Below are 16,422 nucleotides of genomic sequence, written 5' to 3'. Positions count from 1 at the left end.
AACTGTTATGGTAGTTGCAAACAATGGTGACTCAAAGCCAGCTGGAGGAAAGACATGAGAGCTGCCAAACATTAGCTGAAACTATTGTGGAAATTAGTCTGTGTTTTCTGAGGAAGCTTTAAAGCATTGTGTCTAACATAAAAAAAAAAAAAAAAAAAAAAAAAAAATCTGCTTTTTGAGGAAAAAAAGGGGAAAAAGGAAAAGAAGGCAAGCATATGGTGTTCCTCTTGGAGAATGTGACTTGGATTTAAATCTTACATGTACAGAGAAAACTGAGATATTTGAGGAAAAAAAAGTAGTTGTTTATTTTATTTATTATTATTATTTTTAATCTGTAATTGATTTCTTGGACTAGTTGAAGAAGCTGCATTGACAGCATGAAGAAAAAAAGGTAGCATAACTCCACTTTCAATAACTGAACACATCCAGCACAGACAACGATATTCTTTGTACCAGTCTGTGACTGTGTCTCAGGTCTATTGAGAAATGATCACTCCTAGGGCAAGAAATTATGAAGATACCTTATGCAGTACAGTGCAACTATCAGTGCTGATTTTATATTGGCCAGCTGGGTACAGGCTATGACAGTCCCACTTTTTTGGCACCCATAGCAGACGAGGGCTCTGTGAGAGAGAATGGCTGTTGGTTGCACCCAAACTATGCACTAACTTAGGTGCAGCTGCACTGTACCAGCCTTCCTCATGGGCTACACCTTCATGTGAACAGCCAGAAATCAGCCTGGTGGACGGGAGCTTCTTTAGCACTGGGCTTCCACTGATAAATTAATGTGGCTTCCTAAAAGCAAGAGGGAAAGGAGTGGCAGGCCAGGCCCATAACCCTTGTCTCTGAGGACCTCATGTGTCTCAGTCTAACAGATTACTTTTTGCAGCTCACTAAAACCACATCATTCTTACCAGACCATGGAAAAGAAGCACAGGAAAGTGGCTCCTTTATTTTCTGAAGGAATCTAGCATCCAGAGTGAGTCCATGTCCATGAATTTGTGCCTGCGGATTTATTTGAATCGGAGCCCAAATGAGCCTTCACTATTACATGGTCTTTATATGACTGCAAGAACAAAAGACGTGGAGGGAGACAGGAGCAACAGAGATGGAAAGTAGTGATGCTAGTAAGAAGAGTATGCCAACAGAAAACATCCTTCAAAATCACTGGTATGACTCCTTTCCACAATTAGCTAAAAATGCAAATTATTCATCATCACAGAGCTAATGATATAATAACCATTCTGAAAGCTGTTTGCTGACTTGGTAATCTTGGTAGGGAAGTGGATCATCTGCACCTTCCTGTAACCCAGCACGCTGCATGATTTTGAAATTTTCACTCCAAGTAAAAGTTCTAGTTATATAATTTTTTAGTTATAGTATCCAGATAAATAGGAGTAAATTAAAATTAAGGTACTTTAAGGTACTTAACCTGCATACAATAAAACTCAAATACTCGGATGTTAATTCCTATTTCAGGAACTAATACTAGTTTTTGGATGTATTCTTAGAGAATACTTTCTCTCACTGTTCATTTTCTAAAAGTAAACATCAATTAGGAAATGTAAAAATATTAAATATAATTGAAGTGTAAGAAAAAGTGTTAAGAAAGAGAAAATGACATACTGGAAAAGAAAACACTTTCCAGGTTATATCTGAATTGTAGGGCAGAGGTAAACATGCTGGGACATCCCATTGGCTCAGATAACAATGTGTGTACCTTAGAAACCAGGATACAGGGAATGATACAGGGAATCCTTTTTTTTTTTTTTTTTTTTTTTTTTTTCTATGGGTTTGGAATAACCTACTGAGAGTGCAATCAACATTTTTTCAGTCCTATACTCTCTGAAGTTCCAATGCAACATTTTATCAATTTTAAGCACATATAGAAAGATTTATTTATTTATATATATTATTTTTGAGATTAAAAAAAAAAAAGAAAAAAGAAAGAAACATCTGTAAACACAAGCCAGGTCGATGGGAAACAGGGATCTGTCTGTGTCTGCAAAGTGGATGTACTTGCTGGGATGCAAGTGCACCCCTGACATCAGTGGTTCATTTAGCTAATTCTGCAGAAACACCCTGTGGCCCCATAGCTAGACACTCTCCTGGGAGACATGGGTGGAAGAACCACTCTGAAGCTGGCTGGGAAGATAACTTGCCTTTACCTTGACCCCAAAGGACAGGACAGTCTGTGCAAAGCTTGGACACATTTTTCTCATCCAGTTTTCTCCCGTTGGGCTGAGCTCACTCAGAGTATGGCCACCAGGCAGGGCCCTGAGCCCACAAGCTGCAGAGGAATCCTTGGGAAATCCTTTTGGGGTTTAAGCTCAAGCTCAGATCAACCCTGCAGTCAAGACTCCTATGGTCTACTCATCCTACTAGCAGAAATATAGGCGTGTAGAGGTTTTTACTGAGAGAGAAGATAGCACCAAGGTTTTTAGCTCTTTGAAGAGCAGGCAACAGAGGAGCCTATGGGGACATTGGCAGAGAGTGTCAATGGTACCTACAGCAAGGAAGTCTGATGCCTAAATGCTGTCACAAATGTAGTGTTCACTTACAAGCAGTTGTAGCACTGGCATACAGGGCAGGGTTAGTGCTCAACAGACCCCAGCTCTTGCATGCATCTGGAGTCAAATGGGAGGCTTAGAATAACGCTCAGCTGCCTTCTCCTTGCACCTTCACTCTCTGCTTGCCGTGGGTGAAAAGGAGTACCTCTCATTGCTCTGCACTGGCTACAGGCAAGCAGGAAACATGACTTCCCTGGGGTTTTATTACATAAGAAGCACATCAGCAGAAATTAAGTTGCTCCTTGACAGAATCCATGGTGCTGTGTGTCACTTCTGATGGAACAACGATCGCCTCTATAAGCTTCATTTAAAAGTGAGAGGAACTGATTGTGTGGGGACAGCAGGACATTCAAGCTGCTGCAGATTAGACAGGTCACCTTCAGCACAGTCTGTATGCCAACCTGAACAGACAGAAAAAAAAGAAAGTGGATGATGAAGCACGGCAAATTTGCAAAACACTTAACCTGTATGCAATTATCATATATAGTGCCTCTAGCAGATCAGCTCTGCCACTTGCTGCTCTTACAAAACAGCAGAGCCATGCTGGGGATCACCACAGGACTATAGCTTCATGCAACTGGATTAAAATGTAGGATGCTGTGTAATTTTCTACAAACCTGACTATTTAATCGTGCCACCAGAGAATCCAATACTCCTCATTTCCTGAAGAAGTTAGAGAAACACAAACAAAATAAAAGAACATTTCCTTTATAGGCAAAGATGATTTTTGAAAATATTAGGGGTGGATGGGTGGCACTGAATTTTTGCTGTAGTTTGTATCTCAGCAGGCCTCTAAGATCATTAAATACTGATGGAATATACTTCCTATTGCACAGACAAGATTACTAATAAATCAAAGCTGTAAGGGTTCAGAAAGTTGTAATGATTAGGCTTTTTTATAAAACTGTTCTCTAAAGTAGCTGCTTTAAGGAAGAATAAGTGGCTTACCTGAACCATAAATCAATTTATTTTTATTTATTTATTTAGTGTATGAATTAGAACAAATTGGATGGAAATTGGATAGTAGTTCTTCTTCTGTTTTTCAAGGGGGGGTTAAAGAGCATACCCTCTGATATTTCAGTTGCATTTCTATTTTCTCAAATGCCTTGTTTTTCAGCTGGAATGATTTATCTGTAGAGCATTCTTCATCTTGTATACAAAAAATACGTAAGTGCATGACATTTGTATTGGCTCTAAGTCTTCTGGAGACTTGTGAATTGCACCAGTCCTGCAAATAAACTTCAGGCCTGAGATATGTGTTTACAAACAACAGACATTTATTAGAATTATTCTTTCCTTGTTCTCCATCTGAGTTGCCTGCAGGCCTTTTTTTCTTTCCTGACTATCAGTAGCCATTCTGGGACAGCTATGTAAATTACAGGTGCCCTTTTGGTTTATCTGCAATAGAAAACCCTGCCCTCCTAAGCTTTGATAAATGCCAGGAACTGAAGTAATGCCTGTGTGTGGAATTCTTTTCCACCTAGTACCTCCCACATTGGTAGCCCCAAGGAGCACCACGCAGGTGGTATCCATGCCCATATTTCCCTCCAGGAGGGGGGCACATTTCCAGAAGCCATCATGTTGCATTGATCTTCTGGGGGGAACTGCAGTCCTGTGGACTGTTTTCTAAGGTTTGCTTGATCTGCAGCAAGTCTCATCATTTCTGTCGGAAGAATGCAGAGGAAATCTTCAGGGGGGATGTCACAAAAGAGAGTTTTGGCTCATAACTTGTGCCCACAAAGATCTTGGCCAGGGCCTATACAACAGACCTGCATGCCTGCCCCACAGCTGAGATCTACTCATCCCATGTGTGAGCGCAACAGGTTGTGCAGAGCATACTGAGCAATAAGTCCAAGGAGCTGATCACACCTTGGCCTGTAGCTGTCACACATCTAACCAACATCCCATGGCTCTGCTGTTCATCACGCAGGCCCCTATCTGCTCCTCACACCTGGGGGTTGTCCTCTATTTTCCAATTTTAATATCTTGAATTCTGTTGCTCCAAGCATTTCTTAACTGCTGCGCAAATGGCCTCAGACTTGACACAATAAAAATTGTTTTCTGTGTGGTGATAAAGTGATGCCCCTAAGGAAAACAGAGATATTGCACCTCCCTCTGTCACAACAGATTCTGTGTGGATTGTGTATCCTTTGCATGAAAAATAAAAAATCCCACAAGTGGAATTACCACAAATGTCATTTATACCAAGGAGGATACCCTCCAGCTATTCAGGTTTCCTGCATGAATTTTTCATTTGTTTGTGCTTATTCCTCATTGTGGTGATGAGACACACATTTGGGCTTGCAGGCTAAAGGGCCTGGGCATCATCATTAAACGGGCTTGCGAAGAAATGGTACATTTGCCAGATAATCACACTCAGGCTTAGCCTGGAAATCCCGCTGCAACTATTTAACATACACAAGGAGCTGGCAGAAGACTAGCTGGGTTTCATCTGAGGACTTTTGCCTCTTGAACCGTATGAAGCAGTGGCTGCCTCTGTGATAATTAATCTTCTATTCTCTTTTGTATGCCTGAATGTTTCATGTATTTATTCTCTTTCATAAGCTTCTTTGGCTGGCACATGAAACTGAGGAAAAGAGGGAGAATTATTCATTCCCACGGCCCAGATATGAAACTGAGTTGATGGGGGGTTCTACCAGAGGGTTCACCAAGTTCAAGGACTCCTATGTGAATGCCTTATCACAGATGGGATTTCACTCTGCTTCAAGGTAGATAAGTTTAGGGCTTTTTTTTTTTTTTTTTTTTTTTTCTTCAATCTTTTAAGCACTGTTATGTAGTATTTGTTTGGTTTCATTCCTGTCAGATAATTTATGAATTTTGGAGTCTTCAAACAGCAGAAAGTTAGCTCTTCTGCCAGTTTTACTGTTCTGCTTCCTCCACCCGAAATAGATAACGTGTATGTCTCACACCCAGAAGTGTGGGTGTCAGTCTAGTGACAGCTCCTGGCCCACATACGAATTATCACTGGCGGCAGCTTTCAGGAATATCCAAACAAGCTAAGCACCACCATATGACTCCTCCATTGCAAAACAAGTCCCTCCCTGCTATGCTGCTCAGCACAACACTGTGGTATTGATAAGAGTGCCATGTGCCTGGCTGGACTGTGCTTGAGACCAGTGCTCAGCTCCTATGGGCTTGCCTGCAGCTTTCTGTGCTTGAGGATCAGTGCCTATAAGTCACCTTCCTGTAAGGGGCAATGCCTATAAATTTTATCTGGTGCTTTCCAAATCATCTTCTGGAGCACCATGTACACCAAGTAGCAAGAAACCTTTCACAGAAAGAGAAATTTCTGCTCAAGCTAATGTAGATATCAGTCCTTTACCTAGCAGTGAAGCCTTGCCACTTTTACAGGAAGAGCTGCAAGTTCTGGTGATTCCTTTTCTAGTTTAACAGATGAATTTTATGGGAGAATTAAAAAAAATATATATATATATATTCTATCAGGTCTCTAGCAGAATATCAGCTACTGCTATTGCAACCTCCAAGAAATGTACCAAACTTGCCATGGCTGCTTAGCACCGTCTCCAAGCCAGGTTCAGAGCTGCAATTATGTGGTCAGCTTTTGCCCCTGAGTAAGACCCAGAATGGTATTTCTTCTGATGCTGACTTCTGTAGCTACAAAGCCTCTGTCCAACACCACCACTCTGAGTCATCTATGTGTCAAAGGCAAGAAGTGTATTATATATATATCTCATGGCAAAAGAGGTCCACCTCTTTTGTCATGAGCTTTCCTCCTGACACAGTTCTATCACATTACAGGAAGATGGTGAGCACAAGCATAAGTGAACCAGAAGTATTTGGCATGAGGAGACACATTGGGCAGACCAAAAGGCTAAGGAGCAATAGTCACTAGCAGGAATGAATCAGAAAAAAATAAAAATAAAATAGCAAGGTAAAAATCAATAGTCAATAGTGAGTCAACCAGCTGACACCAGTAAAGACCATATGGGACTGAGGGATGATAGCTGGTAAGTATGTCTCCCCAGTAGTTTTTTGCAAAGACACTTATTCTCCAATCATGGTGGAGTGGATAATATCCTCCCCATTTTTTCAATCAAAAATGAAAAAGACAGCAGGTCATTTTTTATATTTATATTCATCTATCTCTTGCTCATGAATCCAATCAACCTCCCAGCAGCTTTAAGTTTTGATGGCCCTGGAGCAGAAGAAATACTTCCCTCGGTATTCTGATATGCTCTGAACTCTAGCTCAACTGTGCAATTACCTGCCTAGTGCAGTATCTCCCTGCCTATGTTAACAGTCAGATATTATCACAGTACCACCATATAACAATGCTATAAACATTTACTCTAATTTTGCAGCCAAGAAAGAGCAATGGTAATTTGCCATTGCAATAATGTTTGCAAAGCTTTCCTGAAAAATGATGGGCAGGGAAACAAGAATAATTGGAGCTAATGGAGACAAAAATCCACAGTTATAAAGATACATGGCACTTTAGAAAATTGATTTAGTACCTCTAGCCAAAAGCAGAAGGGAGAGCATAGCACATCCATTCATTCATAATCTACTTACCATGAGTCTTCCTGATCAAATTGGTACCAGTATAACTCAAGGAAGTAATATAATTGATACCAGTGGTGCTCCACTGATACAGAGTCAGAATCAATTTCAAGATCTTTCTTTAAAAATTTGAGTTACCTTGCTGCATGCTCCTTGGTAACACATAAAAATTTGTGAGAATTTTTAAATCTGCACATGAATTAAATCCCAGTAGGACATGCAGCTCTTGTGTCAGGACTGGCTAAACCAGGAAAGTTTCCTTAGAGTTTGTTGTGAAAAAAAGAATCATATATAGGATAACAAATGTCCCTGCTAATTCTGCCACTCTCAAATCAATATGTTTTCTTTTGAAAAGAGTGTTGTATTTTGTATTTACGAAGTATCACTAGTTCATATACATTTTTAAAAAGAAAAAAAAAAGAAAAAAAAAAAAACACAACACTTTACTTGATCTCACAAGGAAAATATAAGTTTGTTGACACACAATCAAAACTTTGAAAATATTTAATACAGACCTCAGTATTCAGGAATCTAATGAGGGCAAAATAAGGAATATAATTTAAAAGATTACATAATAAATGGCTAGTGGATATACTGTGTTGAATCCACTCTGCACTCTTCCCTTGAACTAGAATTTCTCACTGGGTCCAGAACACCTTATGCTTTATCTGCAAACATGTATCATTAAATGCTTAAGTTTTCATCCCAAAATACTTGAACATCTGCCTTCTTAACATTCTTTCTTAGTCTGGGTGTTGCTATATATTTTCTACATATATGCACAATATGGCATTTGACCCCATGAATGTTGTCTTAATTTATGCAACATGTGGCTAAATTAGACAGCTATTTTCTAAACAAGGCCTCCCAAATGCTACAAAGACCAGGAGGTTGGTAGTTCAAGCATTTTTTCATTGCATCAAGGGATTCCCTTTGTCAGAACAGTTTTCCATCTTTTTTACTGAAGTTCTCTGAGGAGTAATAAATGGATTTATTGGCTGATAATAATGGATATCATGACTGGTACCCCTTGAGCATTTAAATGCTGACATATACAACAATTTTCTCCAATCAGAAAAAGAAATCTGTTTTGCCTAAAAACATTTACTTAATAAGTATTTATGAATTTAGGGCATGCCTATGTCATCTCTTTGAGCAGGAGCAGAAAATACTGTTAAGCTTGGAGTTCAACAAGAAATTTTTGCATGTATATATTGTTTCTTCCATGGAGTTTTCAAAAATGTACTTGCCTTTGGTGATTTACAACAGAATTGTTTGTTTCTTCCTTTTAATGTCTCTCAGAAGATGTTTTTCTCTGTCATCCTTCTTGCAAGAGAAATTCGTCTTAAACTAAACATGCCTCATAGGGGGATTTGTCATCTCTAAAGTCTCATCTTCTGCTGTCTGTGATAGCAAAAGCCAAGGAAACGAAACTGGGAAGGAAGAGAGCTTTTTGGTCTTTTAGCACTGAAAAAACACTAAGTTTGCTGTACGGGCTTAGGAGAACAAAGATAATTCAAGAAAAATTTGTATGAATCCATTAATTGTGTATAATCCACATATTTCAAGGCAAGACTGAGAAACAACTCCTGTAAGAAGTCAGACTTCCAAATAAAACAAACTACAATGAGTATACAGTTCTTAAAATGCAACTTTTTAAGGCTTCCGTCATCTCCAACACAGTATTATGCCGCTGTCTTGAAATTATAGTGTTAATGTGCATAAATGAGCACCATTAGGAAACTATACAGGAAAATGAAATAAAATTGCCTGGAGAAAATGACTGTAGTGACATCAAAATCCCTCTATTTGTTTGTTCTATTTTATTTTTATTTTGCTTCTGAAAGATGTTATTTTTTTCCTCAAAGTACAAGCTGACTAGTTGTGCTTTAATAACTGATGGGCAGCTCAGCTCTACCATGCTCTCTCAATCCTCCTTCTCAGAAGGACAGGTAGAGAAGATACAATTAAAAAAAGGAAAGGTTCATGGGTTGAGACAAAGAACAGTGAAATTAAAGGAAAATGATTAAACAACAACAACAACAACAAACAGTGAAGAAGAAGAAAAAAATATATACATTCTCTGCTTCCCATCAGCAAGCAATGTTCAGCCATGTCTTGGGAAGCAGGGCCTCAATATGCTTGGTGATTGCTTGGGAAGACTATTGCTTTCCTAACAAGAGCCCCCAGCAGTGTGGGGTGCTCTGGGGAAAGTTAACTCTGTCCCAACCAGACCCAGCATACTAGAAATAGCATGGGAATATTCCATGACCCTGATTCATCTAATTTTAATATGCTTTAATGGTGTACGTCTCTTTGAATCGGATCCCTTTTTCTCTCTATCCATCCACATATGTATTGGACTTCTTATGATCAATGGATAGAAGCCTAAAGTTTAGTAAACAGAAACTGTTTTTCAGTGTCTAAAACAAAGCTTTTTCACAGGAAAAAATATTCATCACAGTGCTGCAACTGTGGTCTCATTAGACATCTGTTCTAGCAGTTGTCTATTGGGCTTGGTGGTCTTCTGGTTGTGTATCAGACACTTGCCTGATGAACTGCCTCAGTCTTAGATCTGCAAACCATTATTTTCTTTCTTGGACTATGACACAGTTCTGAGAATGGAGTGGTACGTAGCTAGCAGTGCGATGTAGTGATCCTTAACAGTTAGTTTCATCTTCACTATCAGTCTCCTGACACGAACACAGGGCTCATTAAATAGTTGAGGGAATGGACCTGCCAATCCTAAACTCATTCATGGCAGGCCTACTAACATATGCTAAGCTGTACCCTTAGCTGATCTGCAAGCACACCATAAGCTTGTCTGTATGGTTAAAATAGACAATCAAGTCTTAGATGAAAGACAGTAACCCAAGAAGTGAGAACTGGTGTTTTTCATGTCAGCTGTAACTCACCACGTGAGCATCACCAGTAGTCTGAGTTTATCAGCCTGTCTTTGCACTTGATTTTGCTCACAGAGCTAGCTGATGTCTAGCACTGGGCATGGTACCACACATCTGTGCAGCACATGGATGTACCTGTAGACTCCGTTATCTATTATATCTACTCTGCATATTTTCATTGTATTTAATTTTTGCATATATATTTTGTGTAGATACAGAAGTCCTGTGTAACTTGAAGATGGCTGTCTTAAATCTCAACTTCTGTGTCCAGCACCATAGACTCATTCAAATGGGAAAAGCAACATTGTTTAAGGAAAACAGCAACTGTATGTACAGAGTAGATAGACAGATAATCAGGGAATGGACCTGAGTGTTAATATCTCTATGTTCATCCCTTTTTATTCTTATCAGTTTTGATAAGAAATTGTAGAGAAAAAAAATAAAAATAAAAATAATCCCAGTAGTTTGTGCATACCCTCTCAGATTTGTTTTTCCTTTGTCACCTCCATAATAAGTAAATCATTTCTCCAGTGTAATCATTAGCTGATTTTCCTCTATAGGCCACCAGTGCTGACAGAGCACATTGGTCTTTGCATTAGCACTTGTAAACAATACCCAAATGGTATTTTTCTGTTAAGAGTCAACTACCCCAAATCCAATTCTTTCCCAAAATTTTAGAGACTTTAGAGGAGAAACTCTATTGACTTAGGTCAGTAGGTGATTTAAAACCCATTTGTGCAACATTAAACTGTATGGAAACTTTAAAATCAATAAGTTAATAGTATTCAAAGGTCAATTTTTAAACAGAAATCAGCATTAAGCTATTCATATGCCTACAGGTTGTGCATGCAAGGAAGAGTAACAGGTACAATAGCACTTGAAGAATGGAAATGTATTTATCTCTTTATGTAAAACAAATACAATAACTTGCACGATATGATTGATTAGAATGATGGAGCTCAGAGTGGGTGTCTAATAGATGATGGATATGCAAAATATGAAACTGAGAACAATTTTCATGTTCATTTAACTTCTTTAAAGTGTTTTAAATGAGCATTAGAAACTAAATCAGGGAGAATTGTCAGGACTTGGTTGAATGATGCTCGCTCAACACTGATTATCTATCACTGGGCTACAGGTTATTTGTTGAACTAATGATCTAAAACATGAGCTAATCGAAAATAATATAAAACCAAAAGTGATCATAAAAGAAACTGATAGCAGTATGACAGACAAATCACTCAGTGGGAACAAAATAAGCATGACCTATGTGTATGAGGCATTAGGGGGGTTTTGCTGGCACAATTTGTCATTGTATTCCTGCTTCTCACAGATATTCATAATTAATGGTAAGCCATTTTCGGCTCCTGAAGTCTCTGGATAGAAAGTAAAACCACAGATAAAATCTTCAAATTAAATAGAATTGGATTTAGCCACCACAAATCAGATTGAAGAGGATATCATTGTTGTTGCTCTCTTCCCATTACAGCTGGTGATGTCACTGAAGCAGCAGAAGTGCCAGTACGATAGAGCATCAGCCAGTGCAGAGCAGGCAGTTGCTCCTCTAAGCCTCCCGTTGGATGTCCCATAAACCAGCAGGATGCTGCTGCTTCCCTTGCTTTCCAAGGATGCTGGCACAGCCGCTCTTTGAAACATAGGGAGGGCAGGGTTTTCCTTGCAATAGGCAAGAGAAAGATAAGGGTAAGAGATGAGGCCTCAGGAAGGGCAGACAGACACATCTGTAATAAGGTAAAGACTTTCCACTCCTTCTCCAGGGCAAGGTGAAGCACCACAGCCTTGCAGATCTCAAGCAACCCAGAGCTGAAGTTCAAGCAAGCTTGACCTTGATACAAAATTCCAGGCAGAAGTCACTCAAGACATATTGCTCGAGTCAGAGAAACCAAGCAAATGGCATCTCAGAATAGGTTTGGAGACTGCAAATCCCTTCTTCCTTTCTCTGAGCTAGTTCTTGATAAACAAGATTGGCTGTTGCGCCCCAGCAACCAGTAATACCCATAGGACACTTGCAAAGGATTTTATTGAACAGGTTGAACAGGTCTGTTGACACGTAATTGACTAGATTAATGATCTTTTATTGTTTGAGCTTCTGTGACAAAATTTCCTGTTTTGTCTTGGCTACTTCTGTGTTTTTGTTTTTTGTTTGTTTGTTTTGTTTTGTTTTTTTCCTACAAGATTTTTCAAACTTGATCATAAAACCTTTTCTAACCAGTTTCAGGATGAACAGAAAATATCTGCTTTTCTGGGCAAACAGTTCTAGAAAATAACTTGGGGAGAGGGATGGTGGAAAGACATAAAATTAAATACTTCTTTAGCTTTTGAACTTCATTGTCATGCCTTTTAAAGTTTAAAGTTTTCTTTTGAGTGTTTTTCAGACATGCTTATGTTATCATTTTCACAAGAATCTCAATAAAAATTATAGCTTGTAATTTGGTTTTCAAAGGCAATGCTTTTCCAAAAGCCCTCTTTCAGATGTATTCTTAAATTGGTAGGAAGGATAGATATCAGCAGGTTTCTAAAAGCATTTGACCTAATATTATTTGCTTAAAATAATAGCATTATCTGAAATAAAATGCAACTCTTGATAAATGGATTGCAAATGGACTGAATGATGCATCTCAAATTACAGGATTAACTGAAAAAACTCATCACCCAAAAGGATTACTATCCATCAGATCATCCACAGATCTGTTGTTTTTAGCTGAGTGTTGTTTCATATTCTCTTCTATGACATGAAAGAAATCATGAATCATTGCTGGTAATGTTTTCAGATGGCACAAATATTAACAAATTGGGAAATAACTGTAGGCAGAAGTGAATTCTGCAAGCTGATTTGTATCATGGTAATCTGGGTCCATATAGATGGAAGTCTTCCATGAAGAAGAGGTGAGGGCCAGTGGAAAGATCTATGGGGCTGCAAAACAAGGTGCCAAAAAGTTGTGGGAACACAAATAAACCTGTCTTGAAGGTAAGATTGTATTGCCTGCAGTAAATAAGGTGTGGAATATATACCAAACAATAAAGGGAAAATAAAGTGACCAAAACTATCCATAAGTGAGCACAGTCTATTTTAATCCACTGAATGAGACAGAGGTCTTGAGAAAAACTGTTCTGTTCCTTTAACATAACTTTACAGTTTAAACCCATCAGATATGGTAAATTATGAAAGAATCAATGTGTAGATATTTTCATGAATAAGACCCCATCTCTCTCTGACTGAAAAGGCTTAAAATATTGATTAATCACAAGTATTTGTGTTGCTGTCATGCGCTACTAAGTTTGTTTCAGTTGACTAATTTCCCAAATTGTAGGTATTGATCCAAAACCGATACCTGAAGCTCATTATTCTTTACTGTTCTGTTTAAAATATTTTGATCTTTTACTCATAAAAAAGGAAAACACCACATTTAACACATATAACCAGCCTCACTGTGCAAAGCAAATCACTCATGAGCAATGCATCCACTGAAAATTACTGGCTGAATTAGTAGGTGGCTATTTACAACCATTGTATTGATTCAAGAGAAGTGTGTCTGGTTTTCAAATGATTCATTAACCAACAACTGGGATGAAAATGTAAGCTCTATAAATGAAAAAATTATCTAATAGAAGTGCATGCCTGCATGTGTGCAGATTTCTTTCTGCACCCAGGTTCCTGCTTCTTCAATAAGAAGAACTGATTTTAAATGAAGCAGCAAAACAGTTCATAACCTATTTCTGAATTATATAAATCATAAGGAAGTAATATTGAAAGCTGTTCTGAGTTTTCAAGGAGAGACAAAGAATTTAAATTACCTAAGCCCTTTTAAAAGGAGAAAAATAAAGGTGTTAGCACTGAAAGGTTTGATTCGTCTTTCTTTTCAGATGAGTCTTGCATTTAGAGATCTCTTCACAGAAGACTATTGGCAGAAGGGAGAAGAGGAACAACATGATCTGAGAGAAGTGTCCCTTAATGAATTATAATAAGTGTCAGGGACAGAGGATTGTAATCAAATAAATAGAAATATGCCAACAAGTTAAGGGGAGAGAGCTAGATGATTTCTCTGTGTTCTCTTGTGTCTCCAAACTATACAAGACAGGTGATCAATCCTCACTGGGCTACCATATATATATATATATATATATGTATTATATATATATATATATGTGTGTGTGTGTATTTATATATATATATATATATATATATATATATATATATATATATATATGGTATATATATATTCATTTGCAAAACAACCAAGAGGAAAATATACTTGGATTTTGCAACACCAAATATGCTCTCATGCTGAGCTGCATAGAGAAAAGTAAATAGATGAAAACTCAGAGAAGTTGTGGCACAGATTTGCAGAAAACTACACAAAATTCATCAATTTGATTTTAAACCTTACAGTGTTTAAAAAAAAAAAAAAAAAAAAGTCTTTCGTAATAATCCATTCTTAAGAACTACTATGGTATTCCAAAATAATTCCATGTGACACTCAGTTTGCTACCTCTGATGGGTGTCAAGCAAAAAGGAATAAGCTTGACTTCTTTCAATACCCCAAAGGAAAGGGATAAAGGTATTGAAGCCGTTATTTCCTGTTATGGGTGTCAAAAAAAAAAAAAAAAAAAACCAAAAACCAAAGAAGAAGGAAAAAAAAAAAGAAGAAGAAGAAAAAAAGCAGAAAACTAATGTAGATGAGCCTGGTTTGTGCAGCAGCAGGTGAAAATGGCTCTGATTGCCCAACATGAGCAAGGAGAGACACATGGAGGAGATGTGCAAGAGTGTCCCTGAAGAGCTCTTAGCTTACTGTTAATAAACTCTTTCAGAAAGATTGTGCTCATAACTGATTTGAAAACTGACATTACATAAATGTTTATTGCTCATTGTCAGCTTTGTATGACAAGCATGGGTGAAAAATGAGGGCCAAGAAAAGTGACCCTGGTAGGTGAAGGTTATATAGATCAAAGGTGTGTACCGCAGCCAGAAGTGATGGGAGCTGAAGTGGTGAATGCAGATCACTGTCAAATATTTTGACTAAAAGCCATCACAGAGCTCCATAAATGCCATTAAAAATCTAGCTCCAAGTGTATAAGCCATTTTTAAATGTTCCACAGACACTCAAGATCTCTAGAAAACATTACTCTGTATTTGAAGGATTTTTGTGTTTGTGGAGCATTGTTGCAATTATACCCTAGCAGCAAGTTTAAGCCAGCCATCCTAGTAAGCAAGGGTTTAGAAAATCTCCGCATGGAATGAAATCACTCCCTAAGGAAAAGCACAACACACATTATGGCAAGGAAGTGCTTCAGTGTCATTAACATGCAGGTCTGTTCAACTCCTTAGACAAGCATTGCTGTATGTGTGTTTTCTTCCTCTCCACTGACTGCATCAAAATTCAGTTAAAGCATCGTGTTTTTGCCAGCCAAGCTCAGCTGAAACATTTTCAAAAGAAAACGATTGCCTTTTGTACAGCACAAAATTATAGAGATCAGATGCTGTAAATATTGTAATGCAACAATAAAGCTACAAGCACCAAGTACAGAGGATACTTTTAATGCTTATAAAATTATAGAGAGAGAGCTCAGTGCTTTAATGGTAAGGAGAGGTGTGTTATAAAATCAATATATTTATAAAATATCAGCAGTATAATGAAAATTCCACTTTTTTTTTTCTTTCCCCTTCCTCTCCCCCCTTTTTGGTGTGTTAATCCATGGCATTAGTCAGTAAATTAAAATTACATTCATTATGCCTGTCGAAGTTATAAAAGTATAACTTGACCTGTGAAACTCTACTTATCCGTTTATATTGACAAGTATTTTTTCTCTGATTAATGAACAAAATGTTATTAATCTGTTCATTTTCATCATCAAAATAAATGAAAAGCAAAAATAATTTGCATTTGTATATTTGCAATGTTGTTTTGAAATCTGCTATCAGAAGATATCTGATATTAAAAATATACGTATATAGCTTTTCTTACAGTGAACCATTACTTAATAAACACTAAATTCTTCACAGTGATGAAAAATCTTAAAATATGCATTAATGTTACATTTTTCTTATTGGATTTAGCTGTGATGTGAAACATGGTATGTGAAATACCTTTTTGCTTCCTCCTACCACTAGCCATTAATTAGTAGGGGTAAAATGCTGTTGCTGACACTCTTTGTGTTTGAAACACAAAGACCTCGGAGAATGCAGGGAGCTGTTGCCCTGAGGTCTGGAAATGCTTATATATCTGATGATGATACATTAATATCATTATAGACTGCAAATTTATGGGTAAATTGTGATTTAATATTTCACTTCAATGGCAAAAAGGAAACACCAGTCCAGGATCAGGCAAACCTACAGGGGCACATTCAACCAGAAGCATTTTTCTTAAAATGGAACAGACAATTTGACT

Source organism: Anas platyrhynchos, chromosome 1 (genome assembly GCF_047663525.1).
Source record: "Anas platyrhynchos isolate ZD024472 breed Pekin duck chromosome 1, IASCAAS_PekinDuck_T2T, whole genome shotgun sequence".
NCBI lineage: Eukaryota > Metazoa > Chordata > Aves > Anseriformes > Anatidae > Anas > Anas platyrhynchos.
The sequence above is the reverse complement of the archived record's forward strand: the minus strand, read 5'-3'. Positions refer to the sequence as shown.